Here is a 17,819-nt window from a genome sequence, read left to right as displayed (position 1 = left end):
CGAAAAAGCAATTTACAGGAGATTGTCTTCACTGTGCTGTGGCGAGCATGCTAAGACAGAGACAGCTTAGTGAGCATTTAGGCCCCAAGGAACACCAGCCAGGGGCAGCTTCAGTTAAAACCAGCTACAGTAGCAGGGCTGTGCCTTGTCTCTGACAACGAGGAAGGTGTCTTTAGATAAAGCCTGATCAAAATGGACTGTAAAACGTCTTGCACCATTCTGGCCTGAAATCTACAGAGAATCAATGACAAGTATCAATTGGTAAAAAATACAAAAGGACCGGATAAAGAAATATTTTACCTGCATTTAATATTGGCATATTTAATAATTCATTCATTATCTATTGTTCATAGAAATAAATAAAAAATAAAAATCCACTATTGAAAGGTAGTAAAAATAAGGAGAGGGAGGAGAGGGAGAAAGAGTCTGCAGCTATTGTAAGAGTTGACCTAGTTAGGATAGACACCAGAGTCCATGGATTTGATATCCTGAAGGGGTTTCTAGCTCCTGATTTAAATGCAGTTGTGTGACGGGCAACCAGCAGTGCGATCTGTAGAGGGAGGGTGGTGTGTGTGTGTGTGTGTGTGTGTGTGTGTGTGTGTGTGTGTGTGTGTGTGTGTGTGTGTGTATGTGTGTGTGTATGTGTGTGTGTGTGTGTGTGTGTGTGTGTGTGTGTGTGTGTGTGTGTGCATGCGTGCCCTTATCATTGCCAGGCATTTATTTAAAGGTTGAGGAGATCAGATATATCAAAATGATATCTCTTTCATATTGATATTCATAAATGATATGCATGATTTACTTCTTCAATATTCAATATTGTCACAATACATTGTGCAATCAAAGGGAAAATATAAAATGGTGTGATTTGTATCAGAGTATTTGATATCACCAACATAGGCCAATGGCAATTATGTAAAAAAAAAAAGAAGCTTTTTTAAAGGTTCTCCATTTTGATTCTGTCTTTGGTACCCTGCAATCTCACAGTGGAATCCATCTTGTGCGAGACAAAATGGTATTTCTCTCTAGCCGCTGAGCAGCCTGTGTTCTGCAGCAATTTTCTCCCCAAGCACCTCCATGCTCCTCCAGTGTCTTTTAAGCTGTCAGACCTCTGTTATTGTGTTATGACAGACTGAAGAGCAGGAAGAGGGGATGCTAGAGAGAAGACAGGGGCTCAGCAGTCTGCAGCAGAAAATCAAAATGAAAGAAAATCTATTGTCTTTCTCTCTCCTATCTCGCTCTCCTTTCTATTAGTCTTTCTCTCTCCTATCTCGCTCTCCTTTCTATTAGTCTTTCTCTCTCCTATCTCGCTCTCCTTTCTAGTAGTCTTTCTCTCTCCTATCTCACTCTCCTTTCTAGTAGTCTTTCTCTCTCCTATCTCGCTCTCCTTTCTATTAGTCTTTCTCTCTCCTATCTCGCTCTCCTTTCTAGTAGTCTTTCTCTCTCCTATCTCACTCTCCTTTCTAGTAGTCTTTCTCTCTCCTATCTCACTCTCCTTTCTAGTAGTCTTTCTCTCTCCTATCTCGCTCTCCTTTCTATTAGTCTTTCTCTCTCCTATCTCGCTCTCCTTTCTAGTAGTCTTTCTCTCTCCTATCTCGCTCTCCTTTCTATTAGTCTTTCTCTCTCCTATCTCGCTCTCCTTTCTAGTAGTCTTTCTCTCTCCTATCTCGCTCTCCTTTCTATTAGTCTTTCTCTCTCCTATCTCGCTCTCCTTTCTAGTAGTCTTTCTCTCTCCTATCTCGCTCTCCTTTCTAGTAGTCTTTCTCTCTCCTATCTCGCTCTCCTTTCTATTAGTCTTTCTCTCTCCTATCTCGCTCTCCTTTCTATTAGTCTTTCTCTCTCCTATCTCGCTCTCCTTTCTATTAGTCTTTCTCTCTCCTATCTCGCTCTCCTTTCTAGTAGTCTTTCTCTCTCCTATCTCGCTCTCCTTTCTAGTAGTCTTTCTCTCTCCTATCTCGCTCTCCTTTCTAGTAGTCTTTCTCTCTCCTATCTCGCTCTCCTTTCTATTAGTCTTTCTCTCTCCTATCTCGCTCTCCTTTCTAGTAGTCTTTCTCTCTCCTATCTCGCTCTCCTTTCTAGTAGTCTTTCTCTCTCCTATCTCGCTCTCCTTTCTATTAGTCTTTCTCTCTCCTATCTCGCTCTCCTTTCTATTAGTCTTTCTCTCTCCTATCTCGCTCTCCTTTCTATTAGTCTTTCTCTCTCCTATCTCGCTCTCCTTTCTAGTAGTCTTTCTCTCAACTATCTCAGTACTCAATACTCTGTCCCTATCAATGTTAGCCTGTATCAGATCCTCCAGACATACAGTACTGTTATACACTGAGTATACACAGAGTATACCAAACATTAGGACCACCTTCCTAATATTGAGGTTTTGCCCTCAGAACAGTCTCAACTAGTTGGGGCATGGACTCTACAAGGTGTCAAAAGCTTTCCACAGGGATGCTGGCCCATGTTGACACCAATGCTTCCCACAGTTGTGTCACGTTGGCTGGATGTCCTTTGAGTGGTGGACCATTCTTGATGCACACAGGAAACTGTTAATGCTGCGTAAAAAAACGCAGCGTTGCAGTTCTTGACACAAACCGGTGCTCCTGGCACCTACAACCATACCCCCTTCAAAGGCACTTAAATATTTTGTCTTGAATGGCACACATACACAATCCATGTCTCAATTGTCTCAAGGTTTAAAAATCCTTATTTAACTGGTCTCCTCTCCTTCTTCTACACTGATTGAAGTGGATTTGACATCAATAAGGGGTCATAGCTTTCACCTGGATTCACCTGGTCAGTCTATGTCATGGAAAGAGCAGGCTTCCTTAATGTTTTATATACTCAGCATATTTGTATGTATAGATTAAGCTTCTGAACCTGAGGTGAAATAATTGAAACAGGCAGCCTGGTGTTTGTGATAAAGGCAGAGCATCAAAAGTGCCAGGAGTGCTGCCCTGCCCTGGTCTTCCCAGCCCAGCCCTGCCGTGCCCAACCCTGCCCTTCCCAGCCCTGTCCAGCCCAGCCCTGCCGTGCCCAACCCTGCCCTTCCCAGCCCTGTCCAGCCCAGCCCTGCCCAACAATGCCCTTCCCAGCCCTGTCCAGCCCAGCCCTGCCATGCCCAACCCTGCCCTTCCCAGCCCTGTCCAGCCCAGCTCAGCCCAGCTCCACACATTCCCTTCCCAGCCCTGCTGATCTGAAGGAGCTAGCTCTCCCTTCGTTCTCTAGAAACACACTTAATCTAATCACCCTCACTTTTCCCGGGACTAAATCAAATTTCTCCCGACTCGCATACTAAGAATGCTAAATAAGACTTGCATACTAAGAATGCGAAATAAGACTCACATACTAAGCTGCTAAATAAGACTCGCATACTAAGAATGCTAAATAAGACTTGCATACTAAGCTGCTAAATAAGACTTGCATACTAAGAATGCTAAATAAGACTTGCATACTAAGCTGCTAAATAAGACTCACATACTAAGAATGCTAAATAAGACTTGCATACTAAGAATGCTAAATAAGACTTGCATACTAAGAATGCTAAATAAGACTTGCATACTAAGAATGCTAAATAAGACTTGCATACTAAGAATGCTAAATAAGACTTGCATACTAAGAATGCTAAATAAGACTCGCATACTAAGAATGCTAAATAAGACTTGCATACTAATAATGCTAAATAAGACTTGCATACTAAGAATGCTAAATAAGACACGACTTGAGAATGTGCATCCTCTTCTTTAAGGGAAGGGGGTTCTGGCTCCTCTGGTGACTTAGACTGTGTTTCCCAGTTCCATAGAGAGATGACGGATAGGATTATTCTGGCCATGTGGCTTCCCAATGGGCACTTCAATTCTACATCTATTCCACATTGGATCAACGTAATTTCATTTAAATGACATGGAAACAACGTTGATTCAACCAGTGTGTGCCCAGTGGGTTAGCTCTAATCTTATTGGTAGAGTGAATCTACACACAGCTGTGTATTCAACTTCGCCAACAGCTAATGTGTGATAGGGAGACTAAAGCAATATGCTAAGACACAAATACAGATCTGTAGTCAAAGACATGGAAATAGCAGTACAAAACGCTACAATGCTCAAAAGCATTGTCGAAAACCTCAATGGGAAAAATGTATGGGAAATAGGTGTGGACATTGTAGTGACAGGGATCTTGGCTCCGCCTGCTCCTCCACACTCTCTCCTTGTCCTCCTGGACAGGATGTTCTTTTCTGAGGGCATGTTCAGAGTTTAATTGGTGGCTGCTCCGAGGTCAGCGTGCCGGGGATCTGATCTCTAATCTGGTATAATTGAGGTCAGGTCACTGGGCTGCTGACCTCACCATGCAAGGACAGGGAGTCAGGGAGCTCCTCCTCAGCCAATAGCGCAGTAGGGTGGATGCATGGACACCCGGCTGGCTGACAACATGGCTCCATCATGGCTGTCATAGTGTACATCGGCTACATTCACCAACAGCCCAGTCCTCACACCCTGGATAATATAAAACATACTCTGCCCTCTCTCTGGACCTTCCTCTCCTTCATCCATCACTCAGTCCCTCATCCCATTTTAACATCCTTCCCACTTCTTTCTGTCCTCTCTCTGTCCTGTCTGTCCTCTTTCTGTCCTCTCTCCCTATTCAGCTACATGTACAGTATGTGTCCTGACTCCTGTTATTTGAGGTTAGAGGGGTTTGCAAGCCATACTGTATATATAATAATCCTATCTCTTCCAGTACACAGAGCCCAGCCCGCTAGACAGCTGGCCCAGCCACACCACACCGACCCACGTGTAGGGTAGGGACTCAGCGCACTGTGGAGCGTTAATAATGAATGTGTGTGGAAGGGTGACGAAGCGTGTCACCATCTCCCCTCTTCTCCTTTGTGCTACATCAAAACACCACTTAAGGACACATAGTAACTCCTTTGATCCGTCACTCAACCCTAATCCTCTCAAAGATCAAAGATCTGCAAAATCAAGAAGTGATTTTAGAGGAATTATTTGATGGCTTGTTGTGATTGGCCTGTAAAGAAAGCGTCCTCCATTTTGCAATGAGTGACTGGTGTTATTTACCTCTCCTCAGTAAATTAAAGATGCCTTTTTATTCATCATAAATCATTCAGGTGGGTTGAATCAATCCATGCAAAAAATGCCCAGCTGTCATGAGATGAACTATGCATATTTAAACACAAATCTGAAATATGTCATTTGAATAAATCATGCAGAGTTGTTTTCTACTCTCTTTAGTTTTGATCAAAGTTCTGGTTTGAACCTGTGATTCAGGACTATATTTGAAGGATAGGACTTTATCTGAAATAGCATATAGAATGAATGTACAGTATTTTACAGAAGAAAACCTCTTAAAATAGCAAACAAAAGCATACGCTATACAGTAGGTCTGATATGCTAGTACCAATTATGGCTAGATTATACAACGATAAAAAACATTTCAGTGAGCACTATTGGCACATATCCCAGTGGACTCTTGAAGAGGTTGACCTCCCAGCCTTGCTCACTACACGATGAGAGACAGGCGGCAATTAAAATGCTAGTTTGGATTGTGAAGGAGCGTATAAAAAAATTCTGGTAGCCACTAACACATATGAACAGTGTAGTAGAGTATAGAATGACCTGTACAGTACCTAAACACAACCAACAATGGTTGTCCTGAATTAGCTTGAATTAGCTTTACACATCAATAACTGACTGAACTGAACAAAAGTTCAAATGCAGCTTGTTAGTATTTCAAACTCCTTCTTCAAGTTGTGATATCAATGAGCCTTCAACCCTTATTAGTAATACAAGGCCTTTACAGAAGATTATTGGACTATACTAGCTTCTTCAAAAACATCAGCAGAGCTCCAGCCTGCAAAACCTCAGGGACCTGAGTTGTTCAGTACTGTGGATCCTATAAACACACAGCCTTAGGGCTCAGACAGACCAATAGTGTTTGCTGGCTGAGAGTACTTAGCACCTCAATGTAATTTGTGAACCAAGTGTGTACTGATTTTACATGTAGAATCGTATGGAAAAATGTAGGCAGTTTGACGTTCTACAGTGGGTGGTCCCTAAAACACAGTGCGCTGAAAGATCGGCAGACGAATGGTAGATGCACAATCAGTGCAATGTGTGTGTGAGCCTTTAGTTTGAGCCTGGCTGGGCACAGAGACAGCAGGCAGGCAGGGAGCTACTGTATTGTACTTGCATGAATAATTAATCCACCTTCCCTCCATGTGCTCTCTGCATACCTGGTGCCATTGTGGAGGTGTTCTCCCTACGTGCCATTCCGCGACCACGCACCAACCACCCAACCGCTCTCATCTCCACACGATACTGCATAATGAGGGAGTGCTATTCTTTCTCTCTGACTCCTGGCCTGATGAAAGGTACTCAGAGTTCTCTTTTATTTCTTTCTTCCCTCTGCTCTGACAACAACAGAGGCTCCGTGCTGCTTCCACGCAACCAGAAGCCAAGGTCAGTACAGTGCAGAGAGAGAGAGACAGGCTAGCCACCCTTAGATGTGCTCTACTACAGCTGGCTCCTTGTATCAGCACCTCTAGCCAACAGTGAGAAAACTGTTGGACTGAGCATGGTGGGATTTTAGCTGTGAGGTGTGATTTTTGTATGTGGTTGTAATCTTCTTCATGGCAGTCAGTTATCCCTGAGAGATGCCTGGTGGGCTGGCTAATGTTAGCTTCAGCACAAACAGACAGCACACTGCAAGCAAAACCAATCAACTGGGAGGACAAAGGCTGGTGTTTGCTCCAGCCAGAGACAACAACATTCACACTTCTCTCTGTCAAATGATTACCTCTTGTCTGAAATGTCTTTGTATCGGAGAGCAACATTCTGCGTAGGCTACAAGAGAGAGGACAGCCAATGCCACAGGAAACCCTGTACGTTTCACATTAAACCAGATAACTAACACCACAGCTTTAAACACTTCCACTGGCACTAAATGTATATTTGACGATGTAGAATATCCACGGATTGTAAAATGAGTAATTGCATTTAGCACTCTATTTTCACCAACCAACAGTTCTGTGGGTTTATATGGGCTCTGGGCTAAATAATGTGCCATGAGCAGTCTGCCATCATAACCTTATTATTGCAGCAGCTTAAAAACAGCAATTAACACATTTCCATCCCATCAGACGACACTAATTTGTGAATTTCATTCTCTCTCCATGCAGTCCCCAACCAGAGAGAAACAACAGTATTCTCCACTGAGCTACTGGCAACACCAAATCCACATATATAAAGCTGATGAAATTGCTTATGGTAATTGAGGCTATTTTAAAGCTAGGTTTAAGCTTTAAATTAAACTTTAATGAAATTAAAAGTGAATCATTTTAGGGTTTGTTTTGGCCTCTATTTCGAAAAACAAAAGTGAGGCTGGAAATAAATTGAACCTGCTATAGAAATGTTCATGATGTGGCGTTGTGCTGTTTTAATGTCATATGTTGAACAATGTTGAACATCCTTTTACTGTCTATAATGCTGAACTGTTATGGACTACTGAGTTCCTCCAAGCGCTCTCTCTCTCTATCCAAGACAAAGGGTCATAAAGTGGGCCTTCACACCTAGGTGTGATACCATGTGACCTCACAGGACTACAAAAGGGCTGTGACGTCTCCCCCTCACTCTTTTAGCCTCTTATCCTGCTGGACGTCTCAAGCTGGACGTCTCAAACTGGACTTCTATCGAGGAGGGAGAAGAACCTCCAAGGTCCAGGCCCTGTTGTCAGCCTACTGAAAGTAAAAAGCCTACTTCAGTAAAAATACTTTAAAGTACTACTTAAGTAGTACTTAAATGTGCATCTACCATTCGTCTGTCGATCTTTCAGCACACTGTGTTTTAGGGACCACCCATTGTAGAACGTCAAACTGCTGACATTTGTCAGTAGGCTGACAACAGGGCCTGGACAGTAGGCCAGTAGGCTGACAACAGGGCCTGGACAGTAGGCCAGTAGGCTGACAACAGGGCATGGACAGTAGGCCAGTAGGCTGACAACAGGGCCTGGACAGTAGGCCAGTAGGCTGACAACAGGGCCTGGACAGTAGGCCAGTAGGCTGACAACAGGGCCTGGACAGTAGGCCAGTAGGCTGACAACAGGGCATGGACAGTAGGCCAGTAGGCTGACAATAGGGCCTGGACAGTAGGCCAGTAGGCTGACAACAGGGCATGGACAGTAGGCCAGTAGGCTGACAACAGGGCATGGACAGAAGGCTGACAACAGGGCCTGGACCTTCACCTTTAATGGCAAGAATAAGTGAACTGATAAGTCAAGGAAAAAGTACATGTTGGGTAACCTGGGACACAACCCAGAGGAGCAGCACATGAGGAGCCTTCCAAACTCAGAGGAAAGGAGCAATAAACCACCACAAAGAAACCCCTCAACTAAGGACAAAGGAGGACACACTGCCATCTTGCCTTTGTTCACCTCCATGTGGCCTAACTAGAGCCAGGGACAACAGACTGTTCACAGACTGAGTATCACATCTTTAATATTCAGATATCTTGGTCTCTTTCTTGTCTTTCATTCTATTTCCTACCTTTTTATGATCCCTCATTATTTTTTTTAAATGTTTTGATTAGCGTTATTAAATGTTGATTATATAAAAAACTTGTGTTTGTCTTTTATTCTGGAAAATAACTACAATATATTCTTAAAGAATTCATACCTTCAGATTAAATCAATGTATTGCTATTATTCAAATTTTAGTCTTACAAAGTTATTGTAAATAACTCATAAGTCAAGTCACAGAATACCAATTTTGTCCAAGAAGGGACTGGTGCCCCGTTAATAATTTCATAGTGATAAGCATTCACACTACCTTACAATGCAGTGTCTTTGTAAACAAATTACTGCCCCCACACACAACTGGAAGCCCCTGTGAAGGGAGTCTACTTGGTAAGAGAAGTAGGTTTTTATCAGCACCCAAAACCATCATGTGAATGTATTTGACCATGGGAAAAAGCTCCTATCTACTGTAAATACTGCAGTGCAGTTCCATTGAATTGAGCCCTATGTCTATTACCCCCCTGCCTGTTCTTCTACAGTATTTCTGTCTGAGTGAGTAGAGTTCTGGACTTAAGGACATTAGTATACGGGTTGTGTACATCAGCATCCCAGAGATGCAGCTGAATGATAGGCCTAACCATGAGGCTCGACACTGAATCTGAAGCCCTGGCTTTTAATAGGGTCTGTTCTCAGTAATTATGCTGACACAATTTGATCAGTGCAGGCTAAGTATCTTCATCTGAAGGAGATGGGGGGAAATTAACGCTGATGTAATAAGTACCATTTGTCACTATTAAGACGGAGGTGTTGACAACTACTGACGTTGTCAGGGAAACTGTTCTCTCCCTCACTTCCAGCAAGCACCCCATCCCCCCAAAATAATCAGTGGTGGAAAAAGTACCCAATTGTCATACTTGAGTAAAAGTAAAGATACCTTAATAGAAAATGACTCAAGTAAAAGAGAAAGTCACCCAGTAAAATACTGCTTGAGTAAAATACACTTAACTATCAAAAGGAAATGTAATTGCTAAAATATCAAAAGTACAAGTAAAAGTATAAATCATTTCAAATTCCTCATATTAGGCAAACCAGATGGCACCATTTGTTCGTTTTTATTTATTTATGGATAGCCAGGGCACACTCCAACACTCAATCATCATTTACAAATGAAGCATGCGTGTTTGGTGAGTCTGCCAGATCAGAGGCAGAAGGGATGACCAGGGATGTTCTCTTGATAAGTGCATGAATTGGACCATTTTCATGTCCTGCTAAGCATTCAAAATGTAACAAATACTTTTGGGTGCCAGGGAAAATGTATAGAGTAAAATGTAGATTATTTTCTTTAGGAATGTAGTGAAGTAAAAGTAAAAGTTGTACAATTTTTTTTTAAGTAAAGTACAGATACCCCGAAAAAACTACTTGAGTAGTACTTTAAAGTATTTTTACTGAAGTACTTTACACAAAAATGGAGTCAAATACTGTACTCTGCAGTAAACACATGCATGCACACATACACACACACATGCAAAATAACCATTATTCCTCAGGGCGCTGTGTATAAGGCAGTCCCCCGTCATGATTGAGAGCTTCTGTATGCTGCCTTGAGCTGCCGTACTTCAACACTGGGGGGTGCAATCACTGCTATACACTGGCCTGGCTAGTATCGGCTTTGGAAATAGTTTGCAATAAACAATGCACGAAGCCCACATGAAACAACATGAAATAGTGGTAATAAATCTGTCAATCGATTACAGCACAGAGGGGAAAAAAGCCATCAAAGTATTGACAATGCATTTCATAAATTATGCATGGTTTGTCAGATCACTGAATCAAATCTTATTTGTCACATGCGCCGAATACAACAGGTGTAGACTTTATTGTGATATGCTAACTTACAAGCCCTTTCCCAACAGTAGTTAGAAAGTAAGAAAAAATAGCAAAACTAAATAAAAGAGGAAATGGTAACACAATAAAATAGCGAGGCTATATATAAGGAGCACTGGTACCGAGTCAATGTGCATGTAGGTCAGGGTAAAAGTGACTAGGCAATCAAGATATATAATAAACACAGTAATAGCAGCGTATGTGAAGAGTGTGAAAGTGTATATATAGTGCATTTGGAAAGTATTCAGACCCATTGACTTTCTCCACATTTCGTTATGTTACAGCCTTATTCTAAAATGGATTAAATAGATTTTTCTCCTGATTAATCTACACACAATAGCCATTTCTGACAAAGCAACCACAGGTTATTAGAAATTTGGGCAAATTTATTAGAAATAATCTGAAATATCACATTTGCATAAGTATTCAGACCCTTTACTCAGTACTTTGCTGAAGCACCTTTGGCAGCGATTACAGCCTCGAGTCTTCTTGGGTATGACACTACAAGCTTGGCATTTGGGGCGTTTCTCCCATTCATCTTTGCAGCTCCTCTCAAGCCCTGTCGGGATGGATGGGAAGCGTTGCTGCACAGCTATTTTAAGGTTTCTCCCGCGATGTTAGATCGGTTCAAGTCCGGGCTCTTGCTGGCCCTCTGGCTGGGCCACTTGTCCCGAAGCAACTCCTGCGTTTTCTTGGCTGTGTGCTTAGGGTCGTTGTTCTGTTGGAAGGTGAACCTTCACCCCAGTCTGAGGTCCTGAGTGCTCTGGAGCAGTTTTCATCAAGGATCTCTCTGTACTTTGCTCCATTCATCTTTCCCTAGATCCTGACTAGTCTCCCAGTCCCTGCCGCTGAAAAACATCCCCACATCAAGATGCTGCCACCATCATGCTTCACCATAGGGATGGTGCCAGGTTTCCTCCAGATGTGCACTTGGCACTTAGGCCAAATAGTTAAATCTTGGTTTCATCAGACCAGAGAATCATGTTTCTCAAGGTCTGAGTATCATGACTCTGGATATGACCCAGATGCACACAGGAGGAGGATGGTTCAGTTGTCAAAATATTTTTTATGACAAAAGGGCAAGTCGAGGGCAGGCAGAGGTTTGTAGTCCAAGGCAGAGTAAAAAAGGGACAAATAGGCAGCCAGGCTCAGGGTCAGAACAGACAGGAAGGTCGGAACTGGAAAGACTAGAATACAAGAACTAGAGAGAGGGTAACACACAGAAAACACACTGGGACGACTTGACGAGACAAGACGAACTGGCAACAGACAAACAGAAAATGCAGGTATTAATACACAAAGGATAATGGAGAAAAATAGGAGACACCTGGTGGGGGGTGGAGACAAGCACAAGACAGTTGAAACAGATCAGGATGTGACCGTACCCAAACTCCTAGAATCCTATCTGGGCACATACCTGGTTGACCGGGGTGTCGGCTCGGAACTCATTGATGAGGGCTGGGTCCAGGATGTTCCTAGAGGGACCCAGCACCTCTCCTCCGGGCCATAACCCTCCCAGTCAACCAGGTACTGGAATCCCCTGCCCCGAGGGGGAACGTTCAGGAGGCGCTTCACCGTGTACGCCGGATGGCCTTCGATGAGACGGGATTAGGGGTGGGCCTGGAAACAGGAGACAAAGGGTTGTGAGACAAAGGTTTAATCCTAGACACATGGAAAGTGGGATGTATACAGAGGGTACGGGGCAACAGAAGATGAACAGCAGAAAGGCTAAAGACTTTAGAGATGGTGAATGGACCAATAAAACGGGTGGACAGCCATACCCTCTGCCCGGGCCGATAGCGGGGAGCCGGGGTCCGGTGGCAATCCACCTGTTTCTGATACCTGGAGATGGTCTTAAGAAGAGCAGACAGGACTCTCTTCCATGTACGCCGACAGCGGTGGACGAACATCTGGACTGAGGGTATGCTGACCTCTTGCTCTGGGAAGAGCGGGGGCTGGTAACCCAAGGAACATTTGGAGGGCGAGAGTCCAGTGGCTGAGCAGGGAAGAGAGTTGCGGGGGTACTCCACCCACACAAGTTGCTGGCTCCAGGTGGTGGGGTTGGCAGAGAAGAAGCAGTGAAGAGTAGTCTCCAGGTCCTGATTGGCTTGCTCCAATTGACTGTTGGACTGGGGATGAAACCTGGAGGACAGGCTGGCCGATGACCGAATGAGGGTGCAAAATGCCTTCCAGAACTTGGACGAGAACTGAGGACCCCGATCGGAGACCATGTTGTCCGGATGTCCATGGATCCGGAAGACGTGCTGCACCATAAGCTGGGTTGTCTCCTTGGCTGAGGGAAACTTGGGAAGGGGAATAAAATGTGCAGCTTTGGAAAACCTATCCACCACAGTAAGTATGGTGGTGTTGCCATCTGACGGAGGGAGACCAGTGACAAATTTCAGGGGAAATGAGGAACAGGGAGTGGTTGAAGGAGACCAGCTGTAGCTTGCAACAAAGTTGTTCTCTGTGCACACACAGTGCAGGCAGCAACGAATGTGGAGACACATGGAACCATGGTGGTCCACCAAAAACATTGGCGGATGAAAGCCAGGGTCCATGCCAGGACCGGGACCCAGGCCGAATCTGGGACGACCATCCGGTAGGCCGGGCCCCCCCGCGCCCCTCACTCCGGGGTCCGGCTGGGAATGCTGCTCCTTGCGGACCCAGCTCTCAATACCCCATACTAGTGTAGCTGCTAGACAGGAGGTAAGGAGGATGGTCTCAGGGTCAGAGGGTGTAGTAGCGGAACTATACAGGCAGGAGAGAGTGTCAGGCTTCACATTCTTGGACCCAGGGCGATAGGCAATGGTAAAATTGAATTGAGTGAATAACAGAGCCTGCCTTGAGTTGAGGCGCTTGGCGGTGCGGAGATATTCCAAATCTTATGACCGGTCCACACTAAGAATGGATGTTCCACCCCTTCAAGCCTGTGCCTCCACTCCTCTAGCTCCATCTTGACCGCCAGAAGTTCCCAATTTTCCACTTCATAGTTCCTCTCAGCAGAATTGAGATTATGGGAAAGGAAAGCGCAGGGATGCAGCTTTTGGTCCTGGACATAGTGCTGGGACAGGACGGCCCCCACTCCAATGTCCAAGGCATCAACCACCACCATGAACTGACAGGGCGAGTCCAGATGGATTAGGATGGGGGCTGTGGTGAAATGGTGCTTCATATCCAGAAATGCCCAGTCAGCAGCTGGGGACCACATACACGGAACCTTGTGAGAGGTGAGTGCAGATAGGGGGGAGGCCAGGGTGCTATAGCCCCCAATAAACCGGTTGGCATCCACCACCACTCTCACCTTGTCAGGATCCATCTGAATGTTCCCTGCAGCGATGACGTATCCCAGAAAGAACATAGTTGAACAATGGAACTCACATTTCTCAGCTTTTACAAGCAGCTGGTTCTCCAGGAGGCGCTGGAGGACTTGTTGGACATGAAGAACATGTTCTTAAGCTGACAAGGAAAAGACAAGGATGTCGTCGAGATAGACAAACATAAACCGGCTCAACATGTCACGGAGCACATCGTTGACCAGTGCCTGGAACACTGCGGTAGAGTTGGTCAGACCAAATGGCATAACCAGGTACTCGTGGTGTCCACTAGCCATGTTGAAGGCTGTCTTCCACTCATCTTCTTCCCGTATCTGAACCAGATGATAGGCACTCCGAAGGTCCAACTTTGAAAAGATGGTCGCCCCCTAGATAGGCTCAAAAGCCGAGGAGAGGAGTGGTAGCGGGTAACAATTTTTACAGTGATGTCCTTGAGGCCCCGGTAGTTGATACACGGGTGCAGGGTTTTGCACACTGCCTCAAGGCAATGTGCAAGACAGAACGGGCTCCAACCCAGTAGTCCAGTCGATCAGGATGTTGTGCCTCTGGAGCCATGAAAATCTCAAAACCACAGGTGCATGAGGAGATTCAATTAGTAGAAACTGTATGGAACCGTACTGCGAGTGACCCTGCCAATGGAGCGTCTGTCCAAAGCTTTGGCGTCCATGGGAATGGAGAGAAGTTGATTGGAGATACCCAGCTCAGATACCAGGGTAGCGTCCATGAAGCAGTCGTCAGCCCCAGCGTCAATGAGCACCTGGAGAGATTTTGACCAGTCACCCCAAAACAGGATCGCGTGGAGAGGAATACGAGTAATGGGAGTTTGGAGACTCCCTTTATGGCCCACCAGCGTAACCGTACCTAATGATGAGCCTGGTCTTTTACTGGATAGATGGATATGTAATGTCCTGTAGTACCACAATACAGGCAACTGTTAGAGCTCTGCCTGCGTAAACGTTCACTAGGAGACAATGGTCCAAGGTTGAAACCATGGACGAGCGAGTGTGGCTGAAAATAGACCTCCTCTCCCTCCTGCGTTCCCATAGGCATCCATCGATCCTTATAGTCAAGGCTATGAGGGAGTCATAGTCCATGGGTAACTCCCGGGCTGCGAGATCGTCTTTGATTTCCACCGATAATCCATGAAGGAAGGCGTCGAACAGGGACTCCTGATTCCAGGCACTCTCGGCAGCCAGCGTGCGAAAGTCTATCGTGTAGTCTGCCACACTGCGGGAGTCTTGACGCAGACAAAGAAGCTTCCAAGCTGCCTGTCTCCCAGACACCGGGAAATCGAACACCTTCCTTAACTCCACCACAAAATCCTCCAGACTAAGGCAAATGTCGGATTGTTGATCCCACACCGCCGTAGCCCTTCCAGAAATAGTCCTATCAGCATTATAAGATGCGCTATCTTTGTCCGATCTGAAGGAAATGAAGAGGGCTGTAGTATAGCGCTCCAGAGAAGGTAAGCATTGCTAGTAGCAAGGTTACTGGGTGCCCGGGAGGTTTCCGTTGTGGCTTGCTCCAGTAATGACTTGAGCATATAGTCATGGCATTCCTCCAAGGTATGGAGTCCCTCCATAAGGTTCTGAAGTAGTTCCTTGTGTCTTCCAATTGTAGCTCCTTGCAGGGGACAGTGATGTGGAGCTGGTCTGAGTCTACTGGGTCAGTTGTGGCCAATTCGTACTACCACGATATGACCCAGATGCAGACACAGGAGGCGGATGGTTCGTTTCTCAGAATATTTATTATGACAAAGGGGCAGGCAAAAGGGCAGGTCGAGGGCAGGCAGAGGTTTGTAGTCCAAGTCAGAGTCAAAAAGGGACAGAACGGCAGGCAGGCTCAGGGTTAGGCAGAAAAGGTCCGGGAAGACTAGAAAACAAGAACTAGAGAGACGGTAACATACAGAAAACACGCTGAGACGACAAGTGGGCTGTCATTCGTACTACCACGATATGACCCAGATGCAGACACAGGAGGCGGATGGTTCGTTTCTCAGAATATTTATTATGACAAAGGGGCAGGCAAAAGGGCAGGTCGAGGGCAGGCAGAGGTTTGTAGTCCAAGTCAGAGTCAAAAAGGGACAGAACGGCAGGCAGGCTCAGGGTTAGGCAGAAAAGGTCCGGGAAGACTAGAAAACAAGAACTAGAGAGACGGTAACATACAGAAAACACGCTGAGACGACAAGTGGGCTGTCATGTGCCATTCACTGAGGAGTGGCTTCTGTCTGGCCACTATACCATGAAGGCCTGATTGGTGGAGTGCTGCAGAGATTGTTGTCCTTTTGGAAGTTTCTCCCATCTCCACAGAGGAACTCTGGAGCTCTGTTAGAGTGACCATCAGGTTCTTGGTCAAGGCCCTTACCAAGACCCTTCTCCCCCGATTGCTCAATTTTGCCGGGTGGCCAGCTCTAGGAAGAGTATTGGTGGTTCCAAACATTTCATTTAAGAATGATGGAGGCCACTGTGTTCTTGGGGACCTTCAACACTGCAAAAATGTTTTGGTACCCTTCCCCAGATCTGTGCCTCAACACAATCCTGTTTCTGAGCTCTACGGACAATTCCTTCGACCTCATGTCTTGGTTTTGCCTCTGACATGCACTAAGTGCCAGTATCAGTATCTTGTGAGGTATCCCGCACACCGGCCTCTATAACGCAGTCTCTTCCTTTTTTCGAGTGTCGGGATTTGGGCCTGGTCTGGGATGAGCAGTTTGTCCTTCGCCGTCGTCTCATTGAAGTAGAACTCCACATCCAAATCGAGGTTAGTGATCACTGTTCTGATGTCCAGAAGTTATTTTTGGTTATAGGAAACGATAGGGGAAACTTTATGTAAAAATAAGGTTAAAATCAGCAAAAAACACACAAAATAGCACAATTGGTCAGGAGCCCATAAAACAGCTGCTATTCTTTAAAGCTCCATTATGAGAGCATATATAGTTACTGATGCGTGCACTTTTAAACGTTTGTGGAAAAGGCTGGCTTCACATTAGGTCAATACTGAAGTATGATTGTGATATTGTAGTGTTGCAATACTGCGGACAACTTCTGTATCTTGAAAAAACTAGACCTAAATAGCCCACATTTCTTGTCCCACTTTTAACACATTTAGCCAACAGCTAAAACAATATCAGCCAACAGCTAAAACAATATCAGCCAACAGCTAAAACAATATCAGCCAACAGCTAAAACAATATCAGCCAACAGCTAAAACAATATCAGCCAACAACTAAAACAATATCAGCCAACAGCTAAAAATAAATAAATAAATACAAATTATCATATCTATTATCTAATATTGAACAACAATATAGACCAACATAGAAATAGACCTGAGGATATAATTTATCTGAGAGAGAGAGGGTGAGGGGGGGAAAGAGAGAAGGAGAGAGAAAGAGAAGAGAGAGAGAGAGAACGAACAAGAGAGAGAATGAGAGAGTGAACAAAAGAGGGAGAGACAGAGAATGATACAGTAATCAGATGACACACATGGCTTCGTAAGGCTGAGCTCGTTAAACACCCTGGGGCCCAGGGTCCGTCCATCTTAGGGCCCTGTCTCTGTCTGAGGTTTCGTCCCAAATGAGCCCTAGACAAAAGTAGTACTCTATATAGGGAATAGCGTTTAATTTAGGATGCAGGCCGACACTACCCCTGCTGCAGAATCTCCTGTTCTGTCATTCCTCACAACACCGTACTGATACGGTCATACTCACCATGCCTCTTCTTTCTCCGGCCTCCGGCCTCTCTGCATCCTCTCTTTCCTTTTTCTTCCTCCCTCCTTTTCTCCTAAGCTCTTATGAGTTAGAGTATTATCTTGGTGCTGATGTTTGTGGTAAAGTTCAGTAGGAATGGGAAATCTGTGATCACTTTTGTACACCAACACCCAGAGAGAGATGTGCACTTGGTGATAAAAGAGGCCTTTTCCTCTTTTGTGTGTGAAATTTGACTGGGATGTGAGCATTTTTCGACATGAATACCCAGAAAGATATTGAAACGGATGTGCATCCACTAAACATATCTGACGTCAAAACCTCAAATCAATGAAATACACCCAATGTGGGTTTTCAGAACACCTTAGCATGCTGATTCTATA

The 17,819-nt window shown here is 45.0% G+C and overlaps 1 protein-coding gene across 1 annotated transcript in view; it reads right to left on the bottom strand.

The window, feature by feature from the left end:
- The window catches only part of LOC139382679 (cell adhesion molecule DSCAM-like), a 123,124-nt gene that overhangs the window by 43,188 nt on the left and 62,117 nt on the right, over positions 1–17,819 (bottom strand). The gene's annotated exons all lie outside the window — the stretch shown is intronic.

Source organism: Oncorhynchus clarkii, chromosome 24 (assembly GCF_045791955.1).
Source record: "Oncorhynchus clarkii lewisi isolate Uvic-CL-2024 chromosome 24, UVic_Ocla_1.0, whole genome shotgun sequence".
NCBI lineage: Eukaryota > Metazoa > Chordata > Actinopteri > Salmoniformes > Salmonidae > Oncorhynchus > Oncorhynchus clarkii.
The sequence above is the reverse complement of the archived record's forward strand: the minus strand, read 5'-3'. Positions and strand labels throughout refer to the sequence as shown.